Genomic DNA, 15,829 nt, shown 5'->3' on the forward strand with positions numbered 1-15,829 from the left:
AAGGAGTCCCTGGCAAGCCCTCTGCCAAGAAGAATTGAGGCATAGCCATCTTCAGCTTCAGGATTACTGGCTCTTCATCTGGAATGCAATTAGAATGATTGGTTTTTAAATCTGTTATATATTTTGTAAGTGTGTGCCATGCCCTTCCCATCGAGTTGGAATTCAACTGTAGTCATGTACCCTATTTAATTAATTTTATTTTACTTCACATATTTGGAATTAGGGGCTCAGGAATGTCATATGTAAATGTATGCAAAACAGCATGCAAATTGGTATTGAGAGCCAAAAGCCCAGATTTTTTTTTAAAACAGGAATATATCATTAGGGAAAAAAAAGGTTCTTCTCACAGGCCTACTGTGCTGTAGCTCTTTAAAAGAGTTTTCATTGTTTAATCAGAACTTCTGGCTACAAACGATACCAATACAACTTTATATAATATTTCATGTTGGAGAAGCTCGCAAAAATTAGCAACTTTGGTGTATTTGACCTAGTTCTCCTTATTGAACAAACATATTTCTGTACCTTTAAGAATTTAGCTGGAGAAGTCGGGGATGGATGGTTAGGAAATGGAAATAGGAGGTGAAGTGGCTACTGTCCCGCACACCTGACATGCCATATGTCAAGCCACTACTTCACAAATTTCTGTGAGATGAAATGAGAAAGGCTTTTTGTTTATTTTCCTAATTAAATGAGGTCTAGCGGGAGAGATATCAAATCAGTGGGCTTTTCTGTCCCATTTTAAATAAATGATTTATCTTATAGTTAAACCTAGAGTAATTCTATAAAGGCTCTCAATCTCTGAAAATTGTGAAGAATCTGTAATCCTAACTTGCTTTATACAAGCTAAACTAGTATTTGGAGTATATTGTAATAAATGATCCATTCTCACAAAGCTCAAATTAGTGCAGGTTTTTGGTACAGGACACACAAAAAACTGAATATAATCATAGCCATAAAAGGAAAGAAATGCCTGAATTCAGAAAAGTCCTTTAAGATGACACATCTTTATTATTATTTTTTTGCCATACTAAATCCTTTTGTGTTCTGATTACTAGTAAAAGAGGGTTTGTATATCTACTCTAATGATATACATTAGAGTAGATTTCAATATGCTTTTGAAAATTTGTCAAATTACAAAAAACTGGCTTCACATAGCATTTCATAATTTCCCTCATCAAGTCCTAAAGACTATATTAAAACATCTGTTTTTGGAATATCTTGCTGACAGTAGAATGTTATACCCCCAGGGGAGTATCCTAATTTTGCATAAAATTTGCATACTCATAAATAAGTTAACATTGGGGGGACAAGTATATCATCTGCAAACAATGCAAGTATTTTCCATATATCCTTTTTATAACTGGATTAGAGCAGAGAAAGACAGATTTTTTGAAAAATTATTTTTTTCTCGTTCAATCACATTTTAAATGAAACTATGAATTCTTTATAAAGATTTTTCCCTCCCAATATTCTTTATCCTGCCCTCAGAAATGCAAGGTAGCACAAATTGATTCAATATTCAGAAATGAAATATATTGCAGCTGTGTGCAAATAATATTTAAAGTGTGGCATATATGATAAACTAAAAAATGGAATTTTATAGTTACATATGCATACCCTGGATTATAAGACGTATGAAGACATATGGAGTAAGATAGATGTCTATCTTTTTCTCTTATTCTGGCACAAAACAACTTTATACTTAATGCAATCTTGGTAATTTACACACCCTAGTCAAGTACCTAGAAGTGCATTATGATTTTTTTATTTAATTAACTGTATGCCCTCAACTCTTTGAGTTTGAAAGGAAACTAACCTTCTCCAAGGTTTATTCTGGTCTCACACTAGCCTGGGGAATAATGGAGCACAATGCAAAAATTACTCCATATAGACAACTGTCAAATCTGTTTGCTACAGAGTCAGCATTATTACATTATTAATGTAGTACATTATTACATTATTACAGAAGACTATTACTCCAATATAATGACTAGGAACTAGCTCTCTGATTCCCATTAATGCCCAGTTTCACATACTAGACCAGTAAGAATACAGTAGGTAAGGTTTTGAACCAGTGAGGTTTCAGGAAAGACAAAAGGTGCCTTCACCCAAATTACCTTATACCAACCACTGGATAGTACACAGAGTTACACAGTTAGAACTGTATCCTTTATTTAAGATTCTAACTGTTGTGCAAATAAAAATATTTGGGGGAGGGGTTAACACATAAAGGTATTATCTGTTATTTATAACTTAATGAATGGGCTCTTAACCTGGGACTCCTGTACCATAGACAAGATTTAGAGAAATAGTAAGCCTTCTTAAACTATATGCAAATTTTTGTTTAAATGCATTTGGGTGAATATTTGGTGGAAAAGGACTCATAGATTTCTGACATATTCTCCAGGGAGTTCACACATGCACACACACACGCACACACAGGAACCAACACTTCAGTGTGAAGTCTTTGAGAACTAGATTGGACAGGGGTCTGGAAAGAAAGAATATAAGGTGCCTGGCAACTAAGCAAGATATCAGGAGTCAAAGTTTACAGAACTCTGATAGACAAAGAAAGAGGGCACATAAAAAAGATACTGAATCCATAGGACCAACTTAATTGGCTTCAAAATTTTACTCAATCCAGGCAGAGGCAACATGAATTTACTGGGTCAACTTGCATTCCCAAACAATGGTATTTACCAATACTCTTTTTCTATTTCCATTTTTAAAAAATCTTTCTCCAGAATATTGTAAACACCACTTTAGAAGATCTATATTGGCTCAACCAGAACAATGATTCTGTCAATACCAAGAATTGAGCCTTAAAGGACTGAATCCAGGGCAGTATATATTATCTTTATTAATTAGGATATTTTCCATTGCTTATATCAGAAAACTCAATCCCAAAAAGGAATGTTACAGTATTATTTGAATGAAAAGTCCATCAATAGCATCAGACAATAAGCCTTGATCCAGCATGAAAAATTATGTGACCAGAAACCTGTTTCTCTATTTGTCTCCTCTATCCCATCAGGTCTGTTTATGGCTGCTGCAGCAACCAAAACTGTGTCTACTTGTTCAGCTCCATCAAGATCTGATTCAGAATAACCAGCAAAATACTTGAGATTAATGGATTGGTTAAGTTATGTCCATCTTGGAATCACTGTAGAGAGAAGGGTAAAATATGCTAATTAACTTCACAAAAGGAACTTGGAATGGAATTGATCTGATCCAAGTATGTAGTTGAGAATAAGGGGAGAATGATCTGTCAAGGCTAAGCATGTAGTATTTTTACCAGAAAAAAAAAAAAAAAAAGAGAGAGCTAGAGAGACAGAAAGAGAGAGAGAGAGAAAGAGAGAGAAATATACCAGCTATCCAAAGCAAAAACAAAAACAAACAAAAAAATCCCAACTAATTTCTAAGAAAATATCCAAGAAAGAAATGAAAGAACACCTCTTAACCAAAGTGTGTTGATGTTCGTAGTCAGAAAAACATCAGGTTCAAACTGAAGAAACAGGGAATTAACCAGATGATAATGTTAAGATCTAGGAACTGGATGGGAGATGGATGGGAGCAAGTCAGCAGGAGAACAAGCAACTTTCTGGGCAATAGCTATGAACCATAACAGAACTGTTTTGGTTTATGATCAGAAGATATTTGCTGTGTGGTGGGTGAAGGCAGGTTAAAGGTACAGAATCAGGAATTCATTACCTATATCTCTCCACAAGAAACTCCTATTCCCAACATCATCAGGTTTGTACTTCATTTAATCCTTCCTTTATCGACAGCCTGGCATCAGCAGGAGTGAGTAGTGAACTTAGACTCCACTCCATTCATTCTTTCTTGCCTTGTAATTCCTTTATTTCAAGGTCAGTTTCCCCCAGTCTCTCCTCATGGAAGAGGTAACTACTTTGGGACAGTGGGGGTTTTTTTCTAGAAGTATCTACCAAGAATCGTGAAGGGTCTGAGATTTTACTGTACTTGCAATCTAACAAGTTAGCCTACTACAGTTTCATGAATGCTAGTAAAAGCGTCCTGGGTCAAAGATGAAGGATTTGTTTATTACTCGCAATAACAGCAGCGGTCATAGAACTATTATTTGTGTTGAGCTCCAGTTCCAACAGGGCCACAGAAAAAGGGCCAGATGATATCTGCATGTGCAGTGGGTTGCATTACAGAGAGGAACTCTGAGCTCAGAAAACCCAAATCTTTTACACGGGACAGTAAGCACGTATGCCCACTGCTCTGGAGGAAAATGTTATCTTCCGAGGCTATTCACTATGGAAACATTCTTTAAATAATGGCCCAGAACAAAAGCAGTCAGTTCCTCTGACCACAAGAGGTGAAGAAACATGAGAGAGCCAAGAAGAATTTTCTCCCAATAATATCCAACTCCATTCTTCTAAGCAGTGAGTGTACCAAAAATTTTTTTCTAAGAGCCACAGACACCATTCAAGTTTCTGAGTGTTTGACAATCAACTTAGAAATAGAAATAAGAATGGAGTGGAAAATAAGACAGGATAGCTAGAATTATTGGGAAATTTCCTAGATCCTGTTGTTAAAATGCAAATAAATATCTCCAGAGGAATGTCATTATAAGAGCTATTAGCTTATAAACAACTATTGTAGATATTAAATAAGTGTTCTGAATTTGTGAAGCATTTTTACAGTTACTGGTTTATTCTACCTATACAACAACGCTGCACAGCAGGCAAATATGCCATTTAACAGCAGAATAAAACTGAGACACAGAGAGGTTAAAGCAACTTGTTCAAATATAACCACAGGAGTTATATTTGAATCATTCAATTAAATAGTAACATCATTAGTACATAGCAATCACATTTGCCCCAGAATTACAAATATTTATATATCATTCAACCCTTAATAGATAAACATAAAACTATAAAAAATAATAGGTAAAACTTGAGTGTGAGATATAATTTTGTGAGGTTTTGGGGGGTTGTATTACAATAGCACTGCTTCAGAGTAGTATAAAATATTCAAGTGATGGACCCTAGAGTTGTTATTCTGGAGTATATTTCCTGTTTGATAAGAATATCCACAATGTTCTTGTTTAAATTCCCCAATAACTTTAGAAAAGATTACTGATATAAGCATTATTTTTCATAAGGGTGCTTCAAACTCCCCCAATTAGAGACATTTTTTCAGTGAAGTAACATCTACTAATCTGCCAAATTGAAATCACTTTACAAATGAGGAGACTAATTCTGTTTTTATCATTTAACTATAGGGTATTAATCATCTGATGAAACAGAAAGATTTAACAAAATGAGCATGTTCAAACCATTTGGCAAATATCTGCTAAAGAGAGCAGATAAAAACTCTTCGGTGGAGGTGGGGAGATGATTTTTTTTAACCTGAAACAAAAGCCAATCACAAAATGTGTTGTATTTCTCTTTTATACCTGTAATACAGTAGCAGATCATCAAAAAGGTTAAAGACAATGTCGGCCATGACTTCTTTCAGCTTTTGAGTGTGGCAACGTGTATTATTTGGCATAATGATGACACAGATCTGCATGTGTATGTCTTCAATAATTCATGTTGCAGCTTGTCTCACTGTGGGGACAGATGTCAGTGAAACCAGTGACAGCCGATCATGCTGATCCCACAGTGACACTGAACCTTGAGTACATGCCCTCCAAGTCTGATTGGAGTGAGTAAAATATGGGCCAGCAAGTTTGGGTGTAGCTATTCATTTTGTAGCTACATGAATGTACATATTTTTATGTATGTATGTATAAAAAAATCTTACTTCCATATAATTTCCTAAAGATTTGGAAATCTTTATAATTTGGACTAGTTATATGTGGAAACATTCCTACATTTGAATGTCGTATATATTAGATCATTTAAAATATACAGAGAAAATGTTACTGACAAAATTAATTATTTATTGTTATGTATAGAAATGTATATCTCTCCTACAGCTGATGTATAGAATTACCAATCTTTTTCTTTTTTTTAATAACAAATCCAATCAATTTTATTTTTATTTATTTATTTATTTTAATAAATTTATTTATTTATTTATTTTTGGCTGCTTTGGGTCTTTGCTGTCTGCGGGCTTTCTCTAGTTGCAGCGAGCAGGGCCCACTCCCCATTGAGATGTGTGGGCCTCTCATTGCAGTGGCTTCTCTTGTTGCGGAACATGGGCTCTAGGCACGCAGGTTTCAGTAGTTGTGGTGTGTGGACTCAGTAGTTGTGGCTCACAGGCTCTAGAACACAGGCTCAGTAGTTGTGGCGCACGGGCTTAGCTGCTCGGCGGCATGTGGGATCTTCCCGGACCGGGGCTCGAACCTGTGTCCCCTGAATTGGCAGGCAGATTCCCAACCACTGCGCCACCAGGGAAGTTCCTAGAATTACCAGTCTTAATTAATCTTTCATTACTAATTCATGTATAGAATAAATTAATGTCACACATCCAGAAGATTAAACAAGCCTGATGTTTTGTTCTCAAAGACTTATCTTTGTTTCTTACAATGATTAGTATTTTCTTTTAACATTTGGCAGTAATCAAACAACTATCCTAGATACTCTAAGAAAAGTATAAATGTATATCTGTCAGTATCTATGAACATTAATTAGAATATAAAATATAGAACATTGGTTAGAATATAGAAACAGTCTCCCTGCCCAAAGTTAGTCTAATCCTAATGTCTTAACCCATAACAAGTTTCATAGCAAGGGACTAGAATAAGAGATGTAGCTGGAGCTGTGCAAGTCTATTGTTTTTACTAGTAGCAATAGTAGCTCGACATACTTACCTTCCATTTGTGCATAAAGAAATACAGAGTGAGCAGTTCCAAAGCCTTTTAAAAGTCAAAATATTGTGTCATATTTTTAGATCCCAAGATGAGCTCCATTTATCCATTTCTTGAATAACATTAGGGAAAAATGTCAAGCTCTACTTATAACCTGCAGAATCTTTGATTAACAACTAGAGAATACCATGTGTACGTTTGTATGTGTGGATAAATACGGGTGTGTTTGTATATATATTACATTTTGAAATATTCAACAGAACAAAACATTCATCTTTATGTTTTTTTGAGTAACACAATATGTTCTGCAATTTTTGACTTGCTCTTAGACATATCACTTAGCTTTTAGAGTCATTATTCTTGGTAATTTTATTGTTTCAGAGAAGTTCCTGGCTTATTCCTAGTGACTTCTCTGATCTGTCCTCTCCCCTCTAAGATCAGTACATTTAGGAAAAGGCACTGACTTTTCATTATGCCAGGATTAGACTATTTTCAAGATACACTTGAGTCAGGGAATGTCGTCATTTCTACCATGCATAGTGTTGCCTAACAGTGGGTACCATTTTTCTTTGGAGGTGCATTTACATAAACATTTCTAATCACAGCTCTGTAAAGAGACACGGTATGATAATTCATGACTTTTAGGTAATATGTCATATGAATCTTAACATATGGCATTACACTCTACAGTGGCAATCTTGGCTTCCAAAGGGACCTGGAAAACATCCAGTGAGATGAGAATAAGCCAAACTTGATAGAAAACCATATCGATGCTAATCCAGGTTTACACCTTTCATTCAGACTCAGAACTCTCCAGCAGATGGTTCAGTGTTGAAGCACTAATGTTAGCAAAATGTCAAAACTATTTTGCTAGACTCCCCAATTGTTCATACAGAGTATTTTTCAAGAGCTGGATATCAAAACAGTATTACTGAATGGTAGCACTAAGGTCTCTGATCTCAAGTCCAGGGTTTTGGTTTCAATTTCCAAAGATAATCTGGCTTTGCTCCCTTGGAATATAGCCAGTCAGCTTTTACAAAGAAAATCAAATTTTAGAAGTTTCTTCCCTGATTCTTTAGCCAACAGTGGCATAATCAAAGAAGACAAAGGAATGCAGACCATTTGGCAGATAGCATTATTAGTGCTGCTATATCAATTTAATCATCCAAACAAATGTCATGAAATAGAGGCTCTGAATCAAAATGTCTTATTCTAGGATTTGTGGACATAGAGGAAAAAAAACAAATGGGCTTCAGAGAGTCCATAAAGCATCTGAATTTAGAGGCGAATATGGATGTAGGTGTTCCTATGCATACTTTTCAGTGTGCACACATATTTACTGAATATGCAACGTGCATGAATGAATAGGTGTAACACTCATACTAGGATCAGCAATGGTTTCAGTATGTTACAGAAAGTCAGAATTACATTTATAAAACAAGAATAAATATGTTTGCCTCTAGACAAAAGCATATTCAAGCACTAATTGATCACTTAATGCCTATTAGGATATATGCTGTCTTTAATATATCTTTTTCTAATATTATAAAGTGTCTTATGAAGTAGGAATTAAGAGCCCTGTTTTGCAGAACTCTAACCACAAATGTCTCAGAGAGAGGTTTATCTGGACCCTCCCAATGGGTAGCCTGGAATTAGCTTTCCTGACTCCAAATTCCACTCCTTTTATTTTACATCACTTTTACTCCTTTAATAATGGTTTCTACCTTAGTGTAAACAGACTACAATCCCGACAGCCAAAGATAGCGTCTATGATAACACAAGAAGGCAGATGAATGGATAAAAAAGTTGTGGGGTGTGTGTGTGTGTGTGTATATATATATATATATATATATATATATATATATATATATATATATACACACAATAGAATATTAGCCATAAAAAAGAATGAAATCTTGCAATTTGCAGCAACATGAATGTACCTGGAGGGTATTATGCTTAGTGAAATAAGTTAAGACAGAGAAAGACAAATACAGCATGTTTTCACTTACATGTGGAATCTAAAAAGCAAAACAAATGAACAAACATAACAACACAGAAACTGACTCACAGAGAACATAGTAGTGGTTGCCAGAGGGAAGGGCAGCGGGGGATGGGAGAAATAGGTGAAGGGGGTTAAGAGGCACAAACTACCAGTTAGATAACAAATAAGTCACAGGGAAGTAATGTACAGCACAGGCAATATTGGGGTTACTTTGTATGATGCGTGATCTGTAAAAATATTAAATCACTCTTGTACAACTGAAACTAATATAATGTTGTAAGTCAACTCTACTTCAATTTTTTACAAAAAGACATACGAGTAGGAGACCACTTTCAGGTAACATTCCTTCTCTCAGAATTTCTTTATGGAAGTCTAGAGTATATCGCTATTATTATCTTCAAGATGTATTTTCCTTTGCAAACTTCTTGTAGCAGCCACTATAGTATTAAATCAATCGGCATAAATTGATAAAACAGCAATGAGACTTCCCATCACATCTGTTTGAGTCCTGACCATTAGCCCAAGGCAAAGCACGTGGGCACTCCACCTGGGGGCCAGTTCATACCAGGACAGCTATTTGTCATGTTCTTCCGTGAATGTGCTTCTGGTAGTGAGGCCACTGGTAGAAAGATTCATGTTTAGCCCCTAAGAGGCTAGGCCAGATCAGAACTGAATAATGATCAGTAAAAATGGACCTGAGAGGTTTAAGACAGCTGAAAAGATATGTCATGCTCAGATTAGGTCAAGCCATTCAGGACTAACCCTGTAAAGAGGACCTGAATCAGTAGGTGCCACTGGTATGTCATCGCTTATAGGATTGTCAGGTTGGACTAAACAACATTGTTCCAATGATATAACTCTTAAAAAGTAATGCTTATAGGTTTTCCTCACTTCCAAACCCTAATTTTGCTCTTCTCACTATGTCTTTTATGATTAACCATGGTTTTATTTTCATTTTTGCTCACTATCAATTTCATTGCTGAAGACTGTCCATATTTCTTTAATGTGGTGACAAGAATTCTTTGCTGAAGCTAAAAAAAAAAAAAACCACAAAAAAAAAAACAAACAAGAATGAAACAAGCTAAGAGAATAACACTGTATTCCATTTTTCCATTTAAAATATGTTACAAAACAGCTTTCAGTTTAAAAAATTTTGACAGTGTATATCCAATTTTTCAACTAACAGATGCACATACATAAAATTATATGATTGAAATTCAGTGTCAGGGGCTTTAGTCATTTAGTTTGGGCAAATTCAATGTACTGGTTCATAATATAACTCTTGAAATATCTATTTAATAATGAGAGAGTGGAGTTCCTATGAAATAGTGATATGGAAGTGCATTTAAAAAGTGTATTTATAGTGCATTTAAAAAGGATATTTTTTGTGAATATTTTTAAAAAGAAATTACTATGTTTTATTTTTAAATGAAAAGTGATTTTCATTTTTTTTTTTTTAAGAAATCAATTCATAAGGAGATTGAGTGAGCAATACGTGGCTATTCAATGAAAGAAGAAACCAAGCCATGTCTTTGGACTCCTAGTTCAGAGTTCTTCGTGATAACTTGCAAACACCTGCTTATATTAGCTTAGACTTTCTCGCTTGTGTAATGACAATAAAGTGAATGACATCTGTTTTATTCCGTTCAGGCTGCTATAACAGAATAACATAGGATGGGTGGCTCAAACAGCAAACATTTATTTCTCACAGTTCTGGAGGCTGAGAAGTCTAAAATCAATGTGCCAGCAGATTCAGTATCTGGTGAGGGTCATCTTTTTGGTTTGCGGAGAGCTGCCTTCTCACTGTGTCCTCACTTGGTAGAGAGAGAGAGAGAGAGAGAGAGAGAGAGAGAGAGGTTTCTCTGCTCTCTTTTTATAAGGACACTAATTCCATCATGAGGATTCTACCCTCATTCTCTCATCAAACCTAGTTACTTCCCAAAGGCCTCACCTCCAAATACCATCATACTGGGGGTTAGGATTTTGTGGGGAGACATTTAGTCCATAGCAGTAAAGTGAATGTCATCTAATATATTGTTCTCCAGACAGTACCAAATATATGTCTAAAATATTTTCAAGGTAGAGGTGGGTTATGATAATTCTTGGATGGAAATGCAATCCTCCTACAGGGAAACATAGGCTATCCATTGCTCTTACAAATTTAGTGGGATAATTGAGTGTGTGCCACAGAAGCCAAAGACTTTTATCCTTTAATTGACAGAAATACCATATATACCATTTATATAATAACTAAGATCATCCCAAAAGACAGCAGTTTGGGAAATCCAGATTCCTTCAGTATAGTGCAGTAATGAGGCACCCAGAATCAGATGAGCTGGGTCTGAGCTTCATTATCTGAGCTCCAACACTGACTGGGTAACCTTAGGCAAATTACTTGGTCTTTCTCTGTCCAGTTCAGCAATCTATAAAACAGAGATAATCACAGGATTTATCTCCAGAGTAAGGATTATATGAGATAACCAAGTAAAGAGCTTAGCACAGCGACAGTGGTAAGTGCTCAATAGATGCTACTACGTATTGCTATTTAGATATGGTGATTCCGTCTAACCCAGGAGGCTCGATTTTTAAAATGTGCCAGGGTTAGCTAAGATTCCAGTATCTTGACTGGTAGCAGGCATTGTTATTTTTAAGGATCCGTTGACCTTAGGGAAATGTGTTTTCCTTACAGACCCAATACAACCACTAACAAATATTACACATGTAATATTTTAAAAGAAAATATATTTTACCTTTAGCTGGACCTTTTGTTCAAGACAAGACTCTATCAGAAACAATAGCTTTGTTATAAGACATTTTATTCTAGGAATGGTGGTTTTGAATATTCAGTAGGGCTCCAGGCTAGTGATTTTGTGGTTAGGTTTCCTATCTTCCAGGAAGCCCTTGACAAAGGTCACAAACAATTTGCTCATTCCTCTTATTAAAATAAAGATGGAAAGCATTGGTGATAACTCTGCCCAGCAGCTAACTTCATCATCTGTAGCGGTTTCAACATATGCTTGTGAGATAATGAAAAATATAGCATTAAACACAGTGGCAGATTGAATCTTGTTTCAGGGTAAATATAGTAAGTCATTTTTTTCCCTCTTCATTTCCTCAGAACCTGTTTAGCATTAGACTGTTAATATCATCCCTGATACATGACAAAACCATTGCATAATATACTGCATTTCAGACCAACCTCCACATAAAAGTGAGCAACGGAAAACTATGAACATTAATCGGGCATTCAAAATAATGAAGTGCCTCATGCCAGCCCTCTTTAAAAGCCTTCCACTCTCATAGTTCTGTAGGAATAAACAGTTTTATAAATCTGACACGCTTTTCTGGTTCCATTTAGTGTTATGAAAATGTCATTTTTCTGAGGTACCGTGAATATTAAGAGTTTTTAAAGATATATTTTATAGCCAATAGTAAAAATATTCTATGCAATCTTTATGACATAATCTTTTTTTAAAGCAAGTTTTGAATCTAAAAAACAAGTTTATCAATATTGGGAAGGAAGGATTATTTACACTTTAATCTTCAAGGACTAGGAAAATACATATAATGATCTTGGGCAGCAAATATTTTGTTATGGTAAATATTCGCCTGGGGGAATTACAGCTATTTGAAGACTATATTTTTTATCCAAAAATAATTAAAAATTACCAATAAAAAAACATGTAACTATTGACTTCAAAGAAAAATCTAATAGATTAACAATGGTTCAATTTGTGCTTGTGTTGAGGAGCATATCTCAGGAAAATTCTTTATACACACAATTCCAAAAAATATCTCATATTAAATTAAAATATGATTTAAGAATGAAGGTATTTACTCATTATATTATGATAAAAACTGAATTAGGAGCTGACATTTTACTGATAATTATCCTTTGGTTGGTGACTCTAGTAAAATCTGAGTTTTTCCTGCTTTGACATCACAGTTTTTATCCCCACTTCATATGCCTTGCTACCAGATGTTGAACATGCTGCCTCTCTTTAGTTGTTTCCATTACATCAGAGGTCAGTCTAAGTTCTTCACTCTGGGTTCTCCCACCTATGCTGTTACCATCATATTCCCCTTTCAAAAGTGACATTAGGAAAATCATCTTCCCTCTATTGCCTCTGGTTTACAGAAGCAATAAATGGCTCAGCTGCAGCCATTGCTTCAGGATCTAATTAAACAAGGAATTGCAGATGCTGTGGATTTTTTTTTTTTTTTTTTTTTCCTAATGATACAAGCAACTGCACGGAGCACATATGTTCCTTTTCTATTTGACAAAGACTACAGAGAACCTGAACTTGCAACAAGCATGGGATGTGGTATGTTCTCAAGTGTTATTCAAGGTCACATGTTTTTAGAAGTAAAAATAGCAACAATTAACCAAGTGACTCTATGTAATATAGCCTGAGATTTAATGTTCTTTATTATTGAAAGCTTGAAATTTATCATATGGGTATATTTAGCCCCAATCCACTTTGGATTATGCCTATACGGTCTTTCTTCAGAGCATTCTCCACATGTTTATTTCAGACAATTTTACATTTATCTTTTAATTGTATATTTTTAATAAACTGAAGTATATATGTAACATATATTAAAGCCTTAAAGAATAATAACAAGCAAACACTTGTGAACCCACCACCCAATCTAACAATGATAACATTAGAAATACCATTGACATCTCTTTTTTTTAAGTATTAACACATTCAATTCAAAATACCGCCCAATTGCCCTTGTAATTTCTTCTTTGACCCATAAGATATTTAGAAATATGCTGTATAGTTTCCAAATATTTGGTTATTTTCCAGTATCTTTTGTTATTTATTTCTGACTTAATTCCATTGTGGTCAGAAATGGAATTGTATAATTTAAATATTCTTAAATGTATTGAGTTGTTTTATGAACCGGAATATGGTTTATTTTGGTAACTGTACCATGTGCACTATAGATTCTGCTATTTGGGGATAAATTGTGCCATAAATTCATTTAGATAGAGTTGGTTGATAGCACTGTTCACGTGTTCTATATATTCAGTGATTTGCTGTCTATATGTTTTATCAGTTACTAGAGCAAGACAGTGAAATCTTCAGCTATAATTGAGAACTATTTCTGTTCTATCAGTTTTTGCTTCATGTATTTTTGAAGCTGTTATTAGTTGCATAAACCTTTGGAATTGTTCTATCCTGTTGTCCTGTTGATGAATTGATCTTTTATCATCATGAAATGACCCTCTTTATCTCTGATAAGTAGTTTTGGTATCTAGTAGGTCATGTTCCCACATATTTTTCTTTCTCTTCAGTGGTATCTTGGTTATTCTGAATCTTTTCATCTTTCATATACATTTAACAATCATCTTGTTGAATTCCTCAAAGTCCCTATTGAGGTTTTGTTAGAATACCCTTGAAATTTTACATCAATTTGTGAAGACAAGGACAAGGATAAAGGACATCCACCCAAAACATATAGTAAGCATCATATTCAATGGCTAAGCATTAAAAGCTTTACCTCTAAAATCATAAAGAAAAGATAATGTTTATTATTTCTTCTATTCAACATCATATGGAGGACCTACCCAGCTCAATAAGATATGAAAAGGCAATACAAAACAGAAGAATTGAAAAGGGGGAAAAGTTGTCATTATTAGTTAAATGACACATTTGTCCACATAGAAGAATTTTTTAAACCTACAAATTACTAAAAACAATAAGATAATCTAGTGAGTTCACTGAATATGATTAATACATAAAAGTTTTTAGCAAGAAAGAATTAGTAAATGTAATTTAAAAATTATAATATGAGTGATCTAGGAATAAGTCTAACAAATGGACAAGACTTTAATAAAGAAAATTATAAAAATTAATTGAAATATAAATTCTAATTGTTACTGAACATGCATAGAAGAGAAACTCTCTTAATGGTGGTTGCATAGATTAAAACCATTTTGAAACAATTCAGCCAAACTTAGAAGAGTTAGAAAACATATAAAGAACTTCTACAATTACAAGAAAATAAACAAGAGACATATTCAAGATTATTCATTTACGGAATTGTTTATGTGGTAGGCAGAATTCTAAAACGGCCCCCAAGATTTCCACTCTCTGGTATCCTGTATAATGCCCTCACCTTAAGTGTGAGCAGAACTTGTGAATATGATGAGATATAACCTCCATGATTGTGTTACATTATATGACAGAGGAGTGGATTTCACAGAAGTAATTAAGGTCTCTGATTAGTTGACTTTGAGTTAATCCAAATGAATGTCACTCTCGGTGGGCCTGACCTAATCAGGGAGCCTTGAAAAGAGGTAGAAAAGATTCAAAACTAAAGATATTACTTTTGCTGGCCTTGAATAAGCAAAATGCCATGTTGTGCAACAGTTCACATGCCAGGGAAAGGTGGGTGGACCCTGAAGCTGAGAAAGGTCTGCAGTTGGCAGACAGCAAGGAATTGGAGACCTCGGTCTAACAACTACAAAGGACTAAATTCTACCAACAACTGAACTAAACTTGGGAGAGGACAGTGGGCCTCTGAGGCGACTGCAGCCCTGACCAACATCTTTATTTTTGCTTTAAGAGATCCTAAGCAAAGAAAACCAGCTGAGCCAGGCTGCACCAAGACTCCAGACCCACAAAACTATAACAAATTTGTGCTGTTTTAAGTCTTTAAGTTTGTGGTCATTTGTTATGCAGCAATAGAAAAATAACACAGTTTGTAATAGCAAAAAACAACAGAAAACCTTGAAATAACCCAAATCTCCATGGGTGGCAAATGAATTAATAAATTAATTCTTTGTAGTCATGCAATGTTACACTAGACTATGATAAAATTAAATAAAATATACCAACATGGATGAGTCTCAAAAGCTTGCTGAGCAAAAAAATTGCAAATCGCAAGTATACACACTATGACTTTACTTATATAATTATTAAAATAGGAAAAGTCAAATAATAGGTCATTTAAGGACAGATATTGATGAGGAATGGTTAATACTGTACAAGTCAAGGTTGAGATCACCTCTGGGGGAGGAAGAT

This window comes from Balaenoptera ricei, chromosome 5, assembly GCF_028023285.1.
Source record: "Balaenoptera ricei isolate mBalRic1 chromosome 5, mBalRic1.hap2, whole genome shotgun sequence".
Taxonomy (NCBI): Eukaryota; Metazoa; Chordata; class Mammalia; order Artiodactyla; family Balaenopteridae; genus Balaenoptera; species Balaenoptera ricei.